The following is a 17,126-nucleotide window of genomic DNA, read 5'->3' as shown; positions in this document are numbered from 1 at the left end:
GGTCCAAACCCCTGGTCCTGTGGGTGTGAACCCATTTGTCAATAGGACCTTTGAAGATGTTGTTAGCTAAGGTTTCCATACTGAAGGAGGGTGGGCCTTAACCCAGCACGGCTGAAGTACTTATAAGGAAAGGAGATTGGAGAAAGGAAGAGAAGCCTCTGGGAGCAGCCAGAAGCTGAAAGTCAAAAGAACTTCAAAAGAAAGAAGACTCTGCCATGTGCATTGGCATGTGATGTGACAGGCAAGGACCAAGGAGCATCAGCAGTTAGTCCCAGAACAATAATCTTCTGGGAGAAAGCATCATCTTGCTGATGCCTTGATTTTGGAGTTCTCCTAGCTTCAAAACCACAAGCTAATCCACTGTGTGGTATTTGTTTCAGCAGCTAGGAAACTAAAATGGACGTAAAAAAATGGACAAACACAAAACAAAAGAAAACCAAATCTGAATTCTGGACTAAACCACAGTAGAAAGAAGAAAGGACTAAAAAAAGATACAAGCACTAAAAAAACAAAATCCATAATCTTTCAATGAATTAACCTAACAAAAGAAAATGGCACCAAAATATCAGACATGTTTTACTGCATTATCAGCTAATGGTTGCCTAGAAGGGAAGGTGAGGCAGAAATTTATGAAATAAAGGACAGAGAGAAAGACACAAGAGAGGAGGTAAAAATGGAACCAGGGGACTCACAGCTTCTGAAACTGAGAGCCTCAACCCTAGTTTCCACATTGTATTTATTTGAAACTAAAGAGCAGCTGTTTACTATCAGAACTGCAACATTTACAATAACAGGAAGCAACTGCAACATTTACAATAGCAGGAAGCAACAAATAGGTAAGCCAGTTTCCCACAATGATGTTTGGTACGGAACTGGTCCTAGGTTGCAAGGACTAATTCTGGTAATGGACGGCAATGTGCTGCTGGCATGAGATAACAGAGTGAGGTAACAACAGCCACAGATCCCAACTGGGGCCCATGGACAGCCATGGATGAGACATGTGGTGAATAGAGTCAAACTCCATGTGGGGAGACAAAATCAGCTATTCACAAATACTGTGTTTTAATATCTGAGTAGCAGATGTGGTTGGTGAGCTACCATATTTTCCAGAAAGTAACATGCACGAGAAGATAATATACACCCCCTAGTTTTATTGCCATAAGAATTTTTGTTTGTTTCACCTTTATCATCTTTGTTAGTTCCTTGAATCATTTTCTCCCAGAAATCATGTTTCTTTCCCTTTCTCTTAGGATTAAGTACAGTGCAAGTGGCAAAACGATCTTGGTGCACATCAGACACCAAACAATAGGCCATTGGGCCACAGGGACATGTCTTAAAGGTTCCGTGGGACAGGACAGAGCATGCCCATGGGAAAGGAGGGGCTGATGAGGCAGCCAGAAAGTGTGTAGAACCTTCCTGAACATCCAGTCCTCTGGGCATGAAAGCATTTTTCGGCATGCCACATTGCTCTGGGAAAGTGATCATGACATCTCCATGTTCACAAAATACCTCTTCAGTTCCCATTTTCCTTTCATATTGATTATTCCCTGGCATGTGCATGTGTAGTCCAAGGTCTGCAGAACAAGGCTCATTTCCTCAGTAACCTGCAGTGCACATGGACAAATGAAGAGGCATTTAGTCTAGATATTAACACAACCCTTTGGAGAAGCCACTTGACTACCAAGATGAAAAGTCTGTTTACTCACTGGCTAATTCCACTTTGGAGAAATTAGAGGAAGAAGAAATATTGTGCAAGAAGAAAATCTTTTTGAGAACCACAGTGTCCTTAAATTCAGTGTTGTGAGAGAGAAAAACTGGAAACAACCTCAAATACAAGTAATCTCCAGACTTAGGTAGGCTTGTGGGCTATCACAAGCCATGTGTTGTGAAAGGGACAATGGAATGATGCCATGCCCTCTCACCAAAAGAAGTTGAGTTAAGCCTAGGTCTGTGCTATATTTATAAAGTATGTGAATCTCAAGTTTAAGGCAAAAGAAGAAAAAAAAACCTGAATGTGGTTTTATGAAAAAATAAATGATAAATATTAATAAGTTTGACTATAGGTGGGAGAAAGTACCCTGAGAAGAACCCTAGTCGACTCTTGCAAATGGACTCAGGAATCAATGACCTAAAGCCAGAAGAGTTAAAGGAGTTTCCATTCAGTTTATTATTTTTAAAATTCTGTATCATTTTTTAAAGGTTCATTTTATTTATTTCTCCCCCCCCCCCAATTTTTTGCACTTGCTGTGTGCTGTGCCTTGAGGAGGCACTGGGAACTGAACCAAGGACCTTCGATGTGGAAGGGAGTCACCTAATTGCTTGAGCCACCTCCATTCCCTGCTTTGTTGTGACTCTCATTATGTTTTTCCTGTGTCTCTTGTTGTGTCATCTTGTTGTATCAGTTTGCCATGCCTGCCCATCACACCAGCTCACTGTTTCTTTAAGAAGAACTGGGAACTGAATCACAGACCTCCCCTGTGTTAGGATGGAGCTCAGTCATCTGAGCCACATCTGCTTCCCTGCATTCACTTTAGCATGGACATGGCTGGCTCTCTAAGTCGGGTGTACACTGTGGGTGCTACAGAGACAAGAGCCCCTCATTCACACACTGCCAATGTGACAAGATTCTTGGTTTTCTGGCATTGCACCACAAGGAGACTCCTGCTGCTGGGTCAAAGGCTGGATGCATGGAATCCCCTGGAGGGAGGCACTGGCCTACATGGAGTCTTGTGCATGGAGCTTGCTTGCACCAGGCTATGCTTGGTGGAATTTGCCTGGATCTGGGGGCCCAGGATGGCCTGTGTCCTCCTGACAAAAACATTTTTTTGAGCAGAGAATGGGAGGTGCATGTTGTCACTCTAACAGACCTCAGCTTCTGTGGCAAGGAAGACTCACCCAGGGGACATGGTCCTCCTCCATCTGGGACCCCTGGGGGTTATCTGGGTCTTGATGAGGGTGAGTATGAGCTGTTTTTCAGAGAACTCTGGAAGCCCTGCTTTGGAATCCTGTAAACAAGATGTGGAGAAGTGGGGTGTATTAGCCAAAAAGGGTCCCGATGCAAAGTACTAGGACTCTGTTGGCTTTTATAAAGGGTATTTATTTGGGGTAGTAGCTTACAGTTACAAGGACCTAAAGGGTCCAACTCAAGGTACCATAAGAGGTATTTCTTCACCCAAAGTCTGTTGCCACATGTTGACACAAGATGGTGGGAAATGTCTGTGAGGGTTCAGCCCTCTTCTTTCTCTTAAGGCTCTGTGGTCTCAGCTTCTTCCAATCTTAGCTTTAGGCTGGAAGGCTCATTTCTTTCCAGGTTCAGCTGATCTGTTCTCTTCACAAGGTCAGCAGTAAACTCTCAAGTGAATGGCTCATCTATAAATAAGAAAATAAAATAGAAGAAAAAAAAGAAAGACAACAAAATAAAAAAAAAAAAAAAAAATAAAAAAAATTCCATGTCTATCTTGTCACATGTATCTTATTCTGTGTATGTACCTCTGTGTGTCTACTTCTTTGTTGCCCTTGAATGAATGTCTGTTTATAGAGCCCCCAAAGGGGGTGGGGACTCAAACTGAGTTGCCCTAATCAAAGCAGAATCAAAGCTCTAATCTTAACATAATTTAATCAAATGCATCTCAGCTGAATCTAATACAATCAAAGGGTATCACACTCCAAGGAATAAACCCATTTTGCTAATATAATCAATATCTCTTTTTGGAATTCATAAATAATATCAAACTGCTACAGGGGGTTTCCTCTACTTCATCAGTGAAGGCCTCATCTTACCTCAGCCTCCTTGGAGATGTCAGCCACTCCCCCGTGCCTATGGACTGTGGCATGGGCTGGGCAGCTTGCAGACAGCACAGCAATGCTATCATGCAGGTGTGTGGGCATTGTCAGGTGATAGTGCGGGAGGGGCCAGGCAGTGGTGGCAGCAGTGAGCCAGCCTCCTTGAACTTGGGAACTGAGGGTGACTCAGGACCAGCCTCACCATGGGGCAGAGACTGGGATTATAAGAACCCAGGACAAAATCCAAGTACTCCCTGAAACAAGGGAGAAGACTTTGGAGTCAAGAGGTCGAGAGGAGCCTGTCAACAGAGAGATGCCATCATCTTCTTGCCATGTGACCCAATGGCCAGCTGTGAACAGAGTGGGACAGAAAAGAGCATGGAAGGTGGGGTCTCCAGTGCCAGAACTCCTGTTCTACCTGCTCCCAGACAGGGCTCAAGTCCCAGGTTGAGGCCAGGCAGAGCTCAAAAACAAAGCATGGGAAGGGCTTTGGGCACTAGAGGAGAATGGAAAGAGTATGGAGATAGCCAAGAAACTTGGGTTATGGATATTTTCTCATAATCGGCATTCTCAGGGGCAGTCAGAATCTGGGTCCTACAAGTATTTGACTTCTGACCTTGCACAGAGGGAAAACAGACCCCGTGGTGCCTTTGAAGTTAATTCTGCAGTTAAGTCACTTATACATTGGCATTTTTTATGTATCCCTGGGTATTTGTGACACCAAACCATGAACAAGGCCAGCTGCCCGTGGCCAGTGTGAGGCAAGCAGGAGGCTGCCCATCTTGATGAAGGCTGAGGAAAGTACAGGGGGCTTTCTGTGCAGTTATTTAGGCTTCTGGGCAGAAAGCCTGGAATTCTCTTTAATCAAAATAAAAGAACCTGCTCCTCAGGCCCAGGAGAAGCTTTTAATGGTCTCAGCATCATTTTAAATTTTTCCTGGAACATCACTCCTCTTTTTGCACATAAATGGAAATGAGAGGCTACTGGAACTGAGAGCAAGCTAAACCCTCAGGAGAATAAAATCAACTCAGATGCAAGCCTTCTGGCCACTGGGAGAATCCACCACCCAGGCCTGCATGCACATTCCATTTTGGGCAGGCAGGATCCTGTCTTATTTCCTCCTGGGGATGAAGGTGCATGGGGACAGTCCAGGTGGCCAATCAGCACTAAATCACATAGAGTTTTATGATGGCCTATCTCCTCTTGGAGAACCCCTCAATCTTAAACTCATTTTAATTACTGACCCATGGGAGAGCAAGTGCTCTCCCTGGCCAGCTCCTCTTAAATGGCTTCTGAGTCTTATCCTGAGTGGTTGCAAACTGCTTGGAGACCTGTGCAGGATATTAAGCCAACCTCTTGCTTGAGAATATTCTGGCGTGTTGTGGGGCAGAGGCTGTCCTGCAGCTGAGATGGGTGTAGCATGTGCTCTTGACAAGGACATCCCTCTCTCTCCAGCCCAGCAGAAGAGCCAGTGGTGGCCAGGATTGCTGGAGCAGCCCCAGACATAGGAGTGGTTAGCATGCTCAGGCAGAGATCCCTAGAGTCTGGTCACCAGGACCTGGTTAAATGAGGGGGTCCAGATGGAGAGAGGAAGGAAAGAGCTCTGGCCTTCAAGCACACTGACCAGAAGTAAAGGCGCAGCTGGCTCTGCTGTCATCTGCTATCGTCTACCTGGTGAGCTGAATCACAGCTCCCCTGCTTGTGAGCTACAGGCAGCCCAGTGGCCAGCACTCAAATCCTTTGTAAGTCACCCAGACTGGAGCTAGCCCCTTGCTTTAGCATATGTCACAGCTATCAGCAGCTCAGTTGTACATAGACTTGCAACTGCCTCTCTCTTGTCTTCAATAGAATATACACTGTCTGAAGACAGAGACAAGTTTGATTTGCTTGCTTCTCTAAGCTCAGTGGCTACCTTGCTGCTGCACACGAAGTGGTTGTAGAGTTAATTAAAGTACACATTTGGGGAATATTTGCTGTCGTGGCCATCACCTCCTTTGTCTTCTTTCCTGTTCCCCCTCAACTCTGTCATTATTCCACTGCAGATTGCCTACCATCACATCCCAGCAGTGGGAAACAGTTTCAGCATTGTTCTAATAGATTTATTTTTTGTGTGATCATTCAAATGAATTAGGAAACACTGCTTTCCTACAATATTATTATTATTATTGTGCTTGCTTTGGCAGCACATATACTAAAATTGGAATGATACAGAGAAGATTAGCATGGCCCCTGCATAAGGATGACACACAAATTCATGAAATGTTCCATATTTTTTGTATGTGGTTGAAACTATAATATTGAGAAAACCCTTTAGAAAATATAATAAGGATGCTTATCTGTTTAAGCTGTTTAAGTGGGGACTCTGACACAGGACAGGCTTCTAGGGAGTGTGTGAGTGCTCATTTTGTCATAGTGGATTATATCATTCGATGGAGGTCCATACAATTAGTATAAAGGTATACCAACATCCTGTGGAGGACTGATGTTCTCAAACAGAGGGAATTGTATCTCTCAAGCAGAATATCCCTGTCTACATAAAATAACATGACTTTAAAATGCTGTTTGACCTAAAGTAAGGGGGAAATGGAAAAGAGAAATGAGTTTATATGGCTACGAGTTTCTAAAAAAGAGTCTGGAGGCTGGCAGAAGGATTGCCCTCATGCACAACTGAGCAGAGTCAGAGAGACAGATAAAGCAGATACAACCCCCAGATATCGGTTCCTTCGAGGGCTAAAGAGACCCATGGGAGTTATGGTCATGGCCGATGGGGTTAACTACCAGGTCAGATGGCCCCTTTTTGGAACTGGTGTTTATGTGTGATGAATCTGGACTCAGATGGGATCTTCCTTCATAAGACTTTCATGCTAAGGTGATGGAGGTGCAGTTAATGTTGGGGTTTAAGATATATTTAGCGGATTTGAATCTCTGGACTGACAATGTGATAGCCAGGTCCTGAGCCTCAACAGACTCCAGCACCTACAATATGATTTATTGGACTTATCACACTCAGCTAAGATGGAGTTGAAGAAGGACAACCACCACACCATGGAGCCTAGAGTGATTACAACTGAAAGTGGAAGGATTGCATCCAACATCCATGTGGAATCTGAGCCTCCTCTTGACATAGAGGTGCAATGGACACAACCAATCCAATGTCCACATAGAAGAGGTGGCATTGGATTGGGAAAAGTGGACATGGTGGCTGATGGGTATGGGGAAAGGCAGGAAGAGATGAGAGGTGGAGGCGTCTTTGGGACATGGAGCTGCCCTGGACGGTGCTTCAGAGGCAATCACCAGACATTGTAAATCCTCACAGGGCCCACTGGATAGAATGGAGGAGAGTATGGGCCATTATGTGGACCATTGACTATGAGGTGCAGAGGTGACCAAAGATGTACTTACCAAATCCAATGGATGTGTCATGATGATGGGAACGAGTGTTGCTGGGGGGGGGGAGAAAGGGGGTGGGGGGGTGGGGTTGAATGGGACCTCACATATATATTTTTAATGTAATATTATTACAAAATCAATTAAAAAAATGGAGAAAAAAAGAGTAAAAAAAGAGGTGAGGAATGCACAAATCTGTATAGTTATACTAAAGTACACTTTGGATAGATTATATTGTATGTAACTATATTTCGATAAAACTGCTTTAAAAAAAAAAAAAAAAAAAAGAGAATTGGTGGTTCCCAGCGGCTGAGGGCAGTCGAGGATGTCAAGCCCTCAGCATTGTTGCAAGTATCTGTGAATATGGCCCTTCAATTAATGAAGACTCTGTCACTGTGGGCCCTGAGGAGGGGGAGAGAGATACTGAATAGATGAATCAGTGTAACTGTGAGGCCATGAAAGTGTTCCACAAGATCATGCAATGGTGGATATAGGACATATTACATTACACCCAAAATGTATAAAAGTCTATAGGCTAAAATGTAAACCATAATGTAAAACATAAGATAACTAAAAATTTATTAAATTGTATAGTCTAAAATATAAACCATAATGTAAACCCAAATGGAACCTTGTTTGAAAGTTATGTTTCACTATCTGTACATCAGCTGCAGCAAATATAATATGAACATGTAAAAAGATCATTGCTGGGGAAGGGACAGTGTTTGATGCTGGATATGTGGGAGTAACCTATATTGTACATGTGAATTACTGTGATCTAAAACTTTTGTGAAGACAAACTTAATAATTAGAAAAAAAGAAAGGAAAGGATGTAGACACTGAGGAAGAAATGAATGAAATTTCCTTACTGTACATACAGGGCAAAACCTATTGCAGTAATGAAATCCAAAATCTAAAAAAAAAAAAGAAAAAGCTTTTTCATTTTTCATTTGTTGATACCCAATTTATTTTTTCTTTATTCAATTTTTCTAAATTAGTATGTATTCTATATCGAACCTTTAAACCCATTCCATTTTACTATTAATGGAACTTGCCAATATATTAGGCTTCATTTTTGAAGGTATTTTGGACCATAGAGAGGTTAAGCTATAGCAGGGGAGGAACACTGGTGTGAGGTGTTATTGATGGGGAGAACATAGTTGGGAGCTCTCCAGGACATGTATACAGGGTACAGAAAAATGTTTGGATATTTTCATAGTAGTTACATTTAAAAATGACACCTGAGGTAGTGCTTAGTTCCTAGCCTGGGGAGGTTTATCACAATCCCCAAAAGAACAGCAACAATCCCCAAAGTTCAATGGCAAAGACCAATAAAGAAGGGTGGTCCTCTTATGAGCCCTTGATACAGATGACTATGCTTATGAGCCTGTGTACCTGAAATATGAACTAGGCCTAGAGCTGCAGGGTGCCTAAGATTTGCCTCCTGAGAGCCTCCATTTTGCTCAAATGTGGCCACTCTCTAAGCCAAACTCAGCATGGAAACGCATTACCTTCCCCACCAGGATGGAGCATGACTCCTGGGGATGAGCCTCCCTGGCACCAAGGGATTACTACCAAGCACCAGCTGATGATGTAACTAGGATAAGACCTTGAATAAAAGGGTCAATTCAGACCAGCAGAATATCTCCACCTACATGTAATATCAGGTGTTAAAAACTGCATTCTGACCTTGAATAAAAGGGGGAAATGGAAAGGACAAATGAATTTATATGGCTATGAGTCTCCAAAAAAGAGTCAGGAGGACTTCAGTGGGGTCACACTTATGCATGTCTCAGCAAGTTCCCATAGTCAGTCAAAGTAGATACAACCCCAGGTACTGGCTCTCCTGAGTACTATAGAGACCCACAGATTCTATGGTCTTGGCAGATGACTCTGGAGTTCAGTGCCATGTCATTTGGCCCTACTTTGGAGTTTTTGTTTCTGAGTGTGATGGAGCTGGACTCAGATGTGACCTTTCTACACATGCCTCTTCTGTTAGTTTTACTGGACCTGTGGTTGGTGCTGGGGTTGGTGTATACTCAGGAGACCTGAATCTCTGACTGTCCATGTGATAGCCATGCCCTGAACCTCAGGAGAATTGCCAGTCCTACCCTCTGGCTTATTGGACTTACCCCAGACAGCTAACAAGGAAGGGAAGAAGGCCAACCACCATACATGGGAGCCAAGAGAGCCTACAACTGCAAGCAGGAAAATTGCATTTATCATCCTCATGGAATCTAAGTCCCCTCTTGATTTAGAGGTGGAGTGGACATAACCATTCCAGGGTGCCCAGGATGGAGGAATAGAGTGCAGATTAGAGTGGACTTACTGATACTCTACTATCAAATTATTGTGATTAGTAATGGAAGAAATTGTAGAATTGATGTGAATAAAGTGGCTATGGTAGCTGCTGAGGGTAAGGAGAGGGAAGAAGAGATATAATGTGGGGTCATTTTCAGGACTTGGAGTTGTCCTGGGTGGTACTGCAGGGATAGATGCTAGACAATGTATGTCCTGCCATGGCCCACTGGGTGGACTGGGGAAAGTGTAAACTACAATGTAAACGATTATCCATGTGGTGCAGCAGTGCTCAAAAATGTTTTCACCAAATGCAATGAATGTCCCATGATGATGAAAGAGGGTGGTGATGTGGGAGGAGTGGGGTGAGGAGGGTGGGGGGTAAATGGGAGCCTCATATTTTTTGAATGTAACATAAAAAATAAAGAGAAAAAATGTATTATTATTATCATTGTAGCTTTTTAAACCATGGTTATGCTTGATTTAATGATTAAAGGAATATTGACATTAAATAGCGTTATTTTTCTCCGATCACTGCTTTTAACTTGTCAGATTTACCTTTTCACTCCCTTGCGTGGATTCAAGCAATTTCCAGTCATTCCTGCTAGGCCCATTCAGAACTGCCATCTCATATCTGTCACCACTCCCAGCCTGTTCCTTCACTCCTCCTCACAATTCATACTCCGGAAGAGAAAGGTGGGGGTCATTTGTGGTGTTGGGGAACACTTGAAAATCTCATTGCAAGGTACTGGGGTCAGAGAGAAGGAAGATGCTTCATCCTCACTTCCTGTTCAAGGCTGCCATCTACCATATCAGCGGCTATTCTGACATTTGTTTTTAGCATTGCAATAGTTTTTTTATCATTGCATTTTTTTTGGTTAAAGTTACTCCAGAAACTATTTAAGATTTTACCAATAACAAAGATTTGACTAAATAACCAGGTTTATTTCCTTTCCTTTGTTTAAATATTACCATCATTAGAACACTTATTTATGATTCCAATAGAACAGTAGCAGCTGACGATGTCAGAGCAGATGGAATTACCTGTATTTTATCCAGGACTTCAGTGCTGTACATTCTACTGGCCATGTTTACAATGTTGCCCCAGGTATCATATTGCAGTTTCTGAGCCCCAATTACATGAGCTATTACAGGTCCATGGTTAATACCTGTGACATATCAGAATTAAGTTAACTAAATTCAAACTATGGCAAATATTTTAAAAGAAAAATTTAAGAGACTACTTGAATCATCATTCTTATACAAGCATCAGTCAAACTCATGGAGCTCAAAGGCAAAGGAAAATAATCCCTATAATTTCATCACCTCAGAAGTGTTAAAATGGTTTGTTCACTTTTTTCCTTCTAGCCACAATTCATGTTTATATGCCCATTTATCATTATCCCAGACTTATATATAAAATTAATATGCTTAAAAATACTAAATATCACATCTTTATTTTTCCATGTAGTTACAAAATTTTAGGCAAGAGATAATTTGTATATTGTTTTCTGGTGGCTCAGAGTCAATATTTATTTTAAAGGTCAATGGGAACACCAAGTGTGCTTATAATGCTTTACTTGGCTCTTCTGTCTCTGTTGGATTTATAGGCTCACTACACCATATTACTAAAGTAACACCTCCCCTGCTTCCACCACCCATTCCAGCACATCCTCTGAGGGCCTTCTTTACATGTAAAAACTCTTCTGTCTCAGCCTTCCAGGGTGGCACTACCATCAGCACATCTATTTGTCAGATGAGAAAACAGAAGGATATGGTGGCCACAGGTGGTCGGTGGCAGAGCTGCATGTGGACCAGACCTTCCATGACCCCTGCTCAGAGTGACAAGCTTCTTGGGCATGTGGCTTGCTCCACCATGTGGATTATCTTCAATGCTATCCCATGGGCAAGTTCATTGACTTCAAGGTGTACAGGGGTTGGTTTCAAATCCCTCTGCTAAACCACTTTCTGAAGGACAAACCTGATTTCTACTGCTGCTGGTATGGCATTCTACCCATTTCAACATTTTAAAAAGGTGAAATGTGTAAAATACTTTGATGGAATATGCATTTTGGGAAATTTTTCACACAGGAAAATGACTGGTACTTATAAATACACACCTAGGAAAAGAAAATGGTAGACCCGAGGGAGGTCCCTAAGAAACTCCTACTTGGTGCAGTGGTGGAGAATCTGGAAGAGAGAGCAAGTAAACTTCACCCTCAGGGGGGAATAGTGATGCCTAGTGATTTCCAGACAAGCTCTGGGATACTAATGTGTCCTGTGTTCCTGTGAGGAAGGAAAAACACCCCTGGGAATATAAGTCTCCTCAGAAATGAATTCTCTGAGGAGAATTCAAAAGGTCACTAAAGAGAGCTGTGAAGGCCACATGCTGCAGATCTGCCAACCATTTTCATGGTTTCACAGGTGGGGCCATGGCAGCATCTGTTACTTCACTGGATAAGCCCATACCCATGGGTGCCACCAACAAGGAAAATGACCATGACTGCTCTGAACCACTATCTTGGTTCCATGGTATTCCAGGTATTCCTGAGCTTGGGTGCATTTGGACACTTTGTAGGATGTGGAGACAGCACCTGGCATCAGGAAAAAAAGCATTTCAGGGTCAGATGCTGGACATTATATATCCTGTCATAACCCACTGAATGTACCAGGGGAGACTGTGAACTACAGGGAGAAACTATTATCTGTGTGGTGCCACAGTGCTCCAAAATGTGATCACCAAATGTGATGAGTGTGCCACAATGATGGAGGAGGTTGTTGGTGTGGGAGGAGTGGGGTGTGGGGTGTGGGAATACAGGAAGCTCTTATATATTTTTTTTTTTTTACAATGAATCATGCTTTATTTTTAGTCACATGGCATTCTACATTCATGTTAACTAAAGACTATTTCACCCACAGCTCTGTTTGGCTGCCAGTCTCTTGTCTCTCTCTTCTGCAATGGTGAGGTGGATTCCTTTTCCTCAGGGAAGAGAAATCCATGGTTTGTTGCCTTTGCCAATAACGAAAATGTTGGAGAGCCAGGTGGCAAAGCTGTTGCCATTGGCATCTTTCACATGAACCACATCAAAGAGCCAGGATGTCTCTCTCTGTTGGTGATCACACCAATTCTTCCAAGGTTAGCACCTCCAGTCACCATACACAGGTTACCCATATCAAACTTTATGAAATCAGTAATCTTGACTGTCTCCAAATCAATTTGAATGGTGTCGTTCACCTTAATGAGAGGATCAGGATAGTGGATGGTGCAAGCATCAAAGGTCACCAGATGAGGGATTCCTTTTGTGCCTACAAAGATCTTCCTCAAATTGCACAACTTGTACTTGGCCTCCTCAGGTGTAATACGATGAACAGCAAAGTGACCCTTGGTATCATACATCAGATGGAAATTCTCTCCAGTCTTGTCAGTGCTGATGACATCCATAAAACCAGCAGGATAAGTTATATCAGTTCGGACCTTGCCATCAGTCTTTATGAACCGCTGCATACAAATCTTCTTTACTTCATCTCCTGTGAGGGCATATTTAAGCCTGTTCCTTAAGAAAATGATGAATGGGAGACATTCTCTCAGCTTGTGCAGGCCAGTGGATGGACGAGGACCAAACACACCAGTTAGTTTGTCCAGCATCCAGTGCTTTGCAGCTGCTACATGCTTCAAATGCTTCTTGGGACCACAAGCCATGGCTGTCCTAAGCACAGAAAGAGCTCTTATATTTTTTAAAGTAACATTTTTTGTGATGTATATATCTTCAAAAAATACAATGTACAAAAATGATGAGGTGAGGAATTGGGGAATGGAGTATATGGGAACCTCTTATGTTTTTTACATTTTATATAATGTTTTTAAATGTAACATTCTTTGTGATCTATTAACTTCAATTTAAAAAGTGTAAAAACAAACATGTTCAATGTCTAATAATGATGGAATGCAAATTAAAAGTATAATGTAGTACAACAGTGTAAGTATTAGAATGGGCAGTTAAAAAGATGGTCCATTTCAAATGTTGTCAAGATTGTGGGAGAAATAGATCTCTAATTCATTGCTGGTGGGAAATGAAAATGCTAATCCACTTCAGGAAAAAGTTTGTTGTTTAATAAAATTAAATAAATACCTATCACAAGAAAAAAAGCCTGATGAACTTCTGTAATCAGGGAGAGGCCCATGGTCTTTCCCTACCCCCATTTCTAGGACCCTTAGAATGTGTAACCCACAGTTGTCATGTGATCTGGGAGATGGATCCAGAGAGGGAGGGAAGGTGGGCCAGAGAAATGGACATAGAAATGCCAAGATTGATTATCACTCCTGCCTCATTCTCTCCTGCGTCCAGAACTGCACCTTACTGCAGAAGTCAAACTGAATTGATTTGTGAGAAAATGGCTTGAATTTAAGCTTGGGAACCTGACTTGAAATTAGAATATTTCCATAATGCAGATAAGAAGTGTGGGCTTAGGAAGACCAGGACTTGACTAGATAGAACACTGTCTTGTCAGCATGAAAACTTTTTGCATGAGGAGGCATTTGAACTTTGTATGGCCTGTTCCCTATTACTTTAAATGTTGCAGTTCCAAAAACAAACACTTTTGAAAGTAAACATAGATAGCTCCTGCTTTGTAATTTCTAATAAATATGATGTGGAAAGTAAGGTCAAGGCTCTCAGTTCCAGAAGCTGTGAGTCCCCTGGTCCCATCTTTATTTCTTCTCTTGTGTCTTTCTGTTCTTTTATTTCTTAAGTTCTGTGTTATCTTCCCTTTGAGCCAATCTATTGCTGAGCTGGTCTCAGCAACTGGTGCCTGAACTCAAAGGGAAGAAGGATCACTTCAAGCAAAACTAAAGTTGGTGTAATGGCACAGAGCCCTGACTCATTTAGAAGGCCTTTGAAGTCCTCAGTAAATAAGGACACTCTCAAGCATATTTGCAGGGTTATAATGGGAAATGGAAGAAGTTAAACAAAATATCTCCTGTATGTCTCTTGAAGCAACTCCTCAAGGCCAGAGGATCCAAGGCCAGTGAGCCTCATACTTAAAATTCCTACAGATTATAGAAAAATATTGCTCATGGTTCCCAGCAATAGGAAGTGTAGAATTAGGAACAGGAAGAGCAAAATTAGGAATAGGAAGTGGGAAAGAGCAGAAAAAGAGTTTTTTAAATTTAATTTAATTTAATTTAATTTAATTAACTTAATTTAAGTTGTTTTGCCTTCAGCTCCTTCATTAATTGACTTTAGAAAGTCACTTTCCCCTCCACCAACAACCCCTCCATATGTCAAAATTTTGTAGCTAAAACCTTAGATCCAGTCAGGTTGGCTTTTCCTTCCTGTTATATTATGCATTACATGGATGATATATTGTGTGTTGCTCCCTCTTCCCAGACTCTTGTTTTAGCATATCAGGCCTTGGAAAAGAGCTTAACTGCAGCAGGATTAAAATTTGTCCCTGAGAAAATTCAAGAGGTTACTCCCATTTCTTATCTTGGGACTATTGTTGATAAAATTACAACTAAGCCTCAGAAGGTTCATATTCATAAGGATTCTATTAAAACTTTGAATGGTTCACAAAATTATTAGGATATATAAACTGACTGAGGCCTAAAGCAGGCATTTCCACACAAGAGTTGTCTAATTATTTTTTCCCTATTATGAGGAGGTCCTCAATTAAACAGATCCTGGGTTTTGACAAAAAAGCAGAATGAGGATTAAAACTTGTAGGAAAAAAATCAAAGTGTGCAAGTTGAATGCATTAATCCAGAACAGGCACAGTCTTTTGCCTTCCTTACAATCTTCCATGGGAGTACTTAAGCAACAAGATCATATTGTAGAATTGAGAAAAGGAGGGGGGGGCAAGATGGTGGTTGAGTGAGTGCACCTGATAATCTCTCCTGCAAAGAAGCGGCTGGGCAGCATTGGAAATTCTTCAGGACTAGGCTGTTTCAGGATTTTGCAGGGCAGGAGGTGTCTGGACATCAATTTGGTGGGAAGGTAACAGAGAAAATTCATGTATAAGATAAAACTGAGGCTCTCTTACACGGAGGTGGGGGCTGCACATGGGACACTCCTTCCTGGGGTGGGCGGAGCCATGGCACCAGCACCACAGTGGTGATTCCTGGAGGCTCTGTGGTACTGGGGAATTCATAAGCCCTGAGTGGGCTATTGGGGGGCTAACAGGGCAGGAGGCCTTCACAGACTGATATGGGGAGACAGATGGGAGTTTTATTGCGAGGCAGGGAATTTTTGATTGTGGACACAAATAATAGTGCTTCTGGCTAGAGCCCTGCCCCCAAGGCCGGCTGCTGATCAGCAGTGGCCTTAAATCCCTCACAATAAAGAGACATCACCAAGAGGCTGTTTCAGGGCCTGGCAGGGTGGGAGATGTCTGGAAGCAGATTAGGGGAATATTTTGTGAAGCATGGGAATTTCAGTTTCGGACACTGATATCAGCACTTCTGGCTGGAGCCCCACCCCCTGGGTCTGGCTACAGATCTGCAGTGTCATTAAATTGGCTGCAGTGTAGAGGCAACCCCAGGTGGCTGTTTCAGGGGCTTACAGGGTGGGAGGTGTCCTGAAGTCGAATTGGTGATACAGCCACAGAAAAGACCCTAGTGAGAGGGTGAATTGCGGGTGTCTGACACATAGGTCAGAATTTGCGGATGTGAACTTCCCCATAGGGCTTGCACCCAGCTGCGGGAATCTCTGAAGGCTGTGTTGCACTGTGGTGCTCCCAGGTTCCCTGTTAACCAGATTTGAGGTTGCCAGATCTGTGTCCTCTAAACCCAGGTGACCCACATCCCAGAGACTCACACCTCTTGAGTCTGCAATATCAAAGACTTTCCATCCCTGAATCCACCATGCTCTGAGGTCCATCTGAGGTCCTTGAATATCCTAGCCCTCAATGTTTTTATTTTTTCTTTTTTGTTTTTTTTGTCTTGTTTTGTTGTTTTTTAATTTTTTATTTATTTTATTTATTTTTCATTGTACTGATTGCTAACATTGCATTATCGCCTAGTCTTTTCTCCCATTGTATCCCCCAAGATATATATATATTTTTAATTATTTAGGGGTTTTTTTTGTTGTTGCTGTTGTGGTTGTTCTATATCTTTTATTCTTTTCCTTACTTGCTCCCCTCCATTTACCCACCCCCCTTTTTCTTTCTTTCTTCTCTTTTTTTTCCCTCTAGTCACTCATTTCCTTCTTATTTTATTTTACCTTAATTATACAATAGGTGCTGCAGGGAACACCTCACATTTGCTGGGTTTCCTCATCCTCCATTGCCTCATTTCTGTGTGAATTAATTTTGACTACATACACTATTCCCTTTCCCCTACATCTTGATATCCTCCATCATCTACTGTCTCTCCTATATTCCACCTCTCTTTCTTTGATCCCCAAAGTGTCCAACTCTTAATTTCTAATACCTTTGTTTTGTTTTCTGTCTTTTATCCACTCTTGAAATTATTGCCATTCTTTTCTCTTTCCCTCTCTCATGAAAACACTAGCTTTTTAATTCATACCATATTCCTCCCATATTCAGTTGACTACCTCATTATAGGTACTTGACTTACTGCTATAACTCTACACAACCTATATGAATCTAATATCCATCCTCCCAGATCTCATATTGTTGCTCTGTTAACATTTATTACCAAT

The 17,126-nt window shown here is 42.2% G+C and overlaps 1 non-coding gene and 1 pseudogene across 1 annotated transcript; one reads left to right on the top strand and one right to left on the bottom strand.

Annotated features, from left to right (window-relative positions):
• The first annotated feature begins 5,950 nt into the window (after window positions 1-5,950).
• On the top strand, window positions 5,951-6,057 carry LOC131276508 (U6 spliceosomal RNA). The gene has a single exon (XR_009183979.1). It is a non-coding gene; the product is annotated as a U6 spliceosomal RNA (small nuclear RNA).
• Window positions 6,058-12,300: 6,243 nt separating this feature from the next.
• Window positions 12,301-13,168, bottom strand: LOC131276457 (small ribosomal subunit protein eS4, X isoform-like; annotated as a pseudogene).
• Window positions 13,169-17,126: the final 3,958 nt, after the last annotated feature.

This window comes from Dasypus novemcinctus, chromosome 28, assembly GCF_030445035.2.
Source record: "Dasypus novemcinctus isolate mDasNov1 chromosome 28, mDasNov1.1.hap2, whole genome shotgun sequence".
Taxonomy (NCBI): domain Eukaryota; kingdom Metazoa; phylum Chordata; class Mammalia; order Cingulata; family Dasypodidae; genus Dasypus; species Dasypus novemcinctus.
This window is presented reverse-complemented; position numbering and strand designations above follow the sequence as displayed.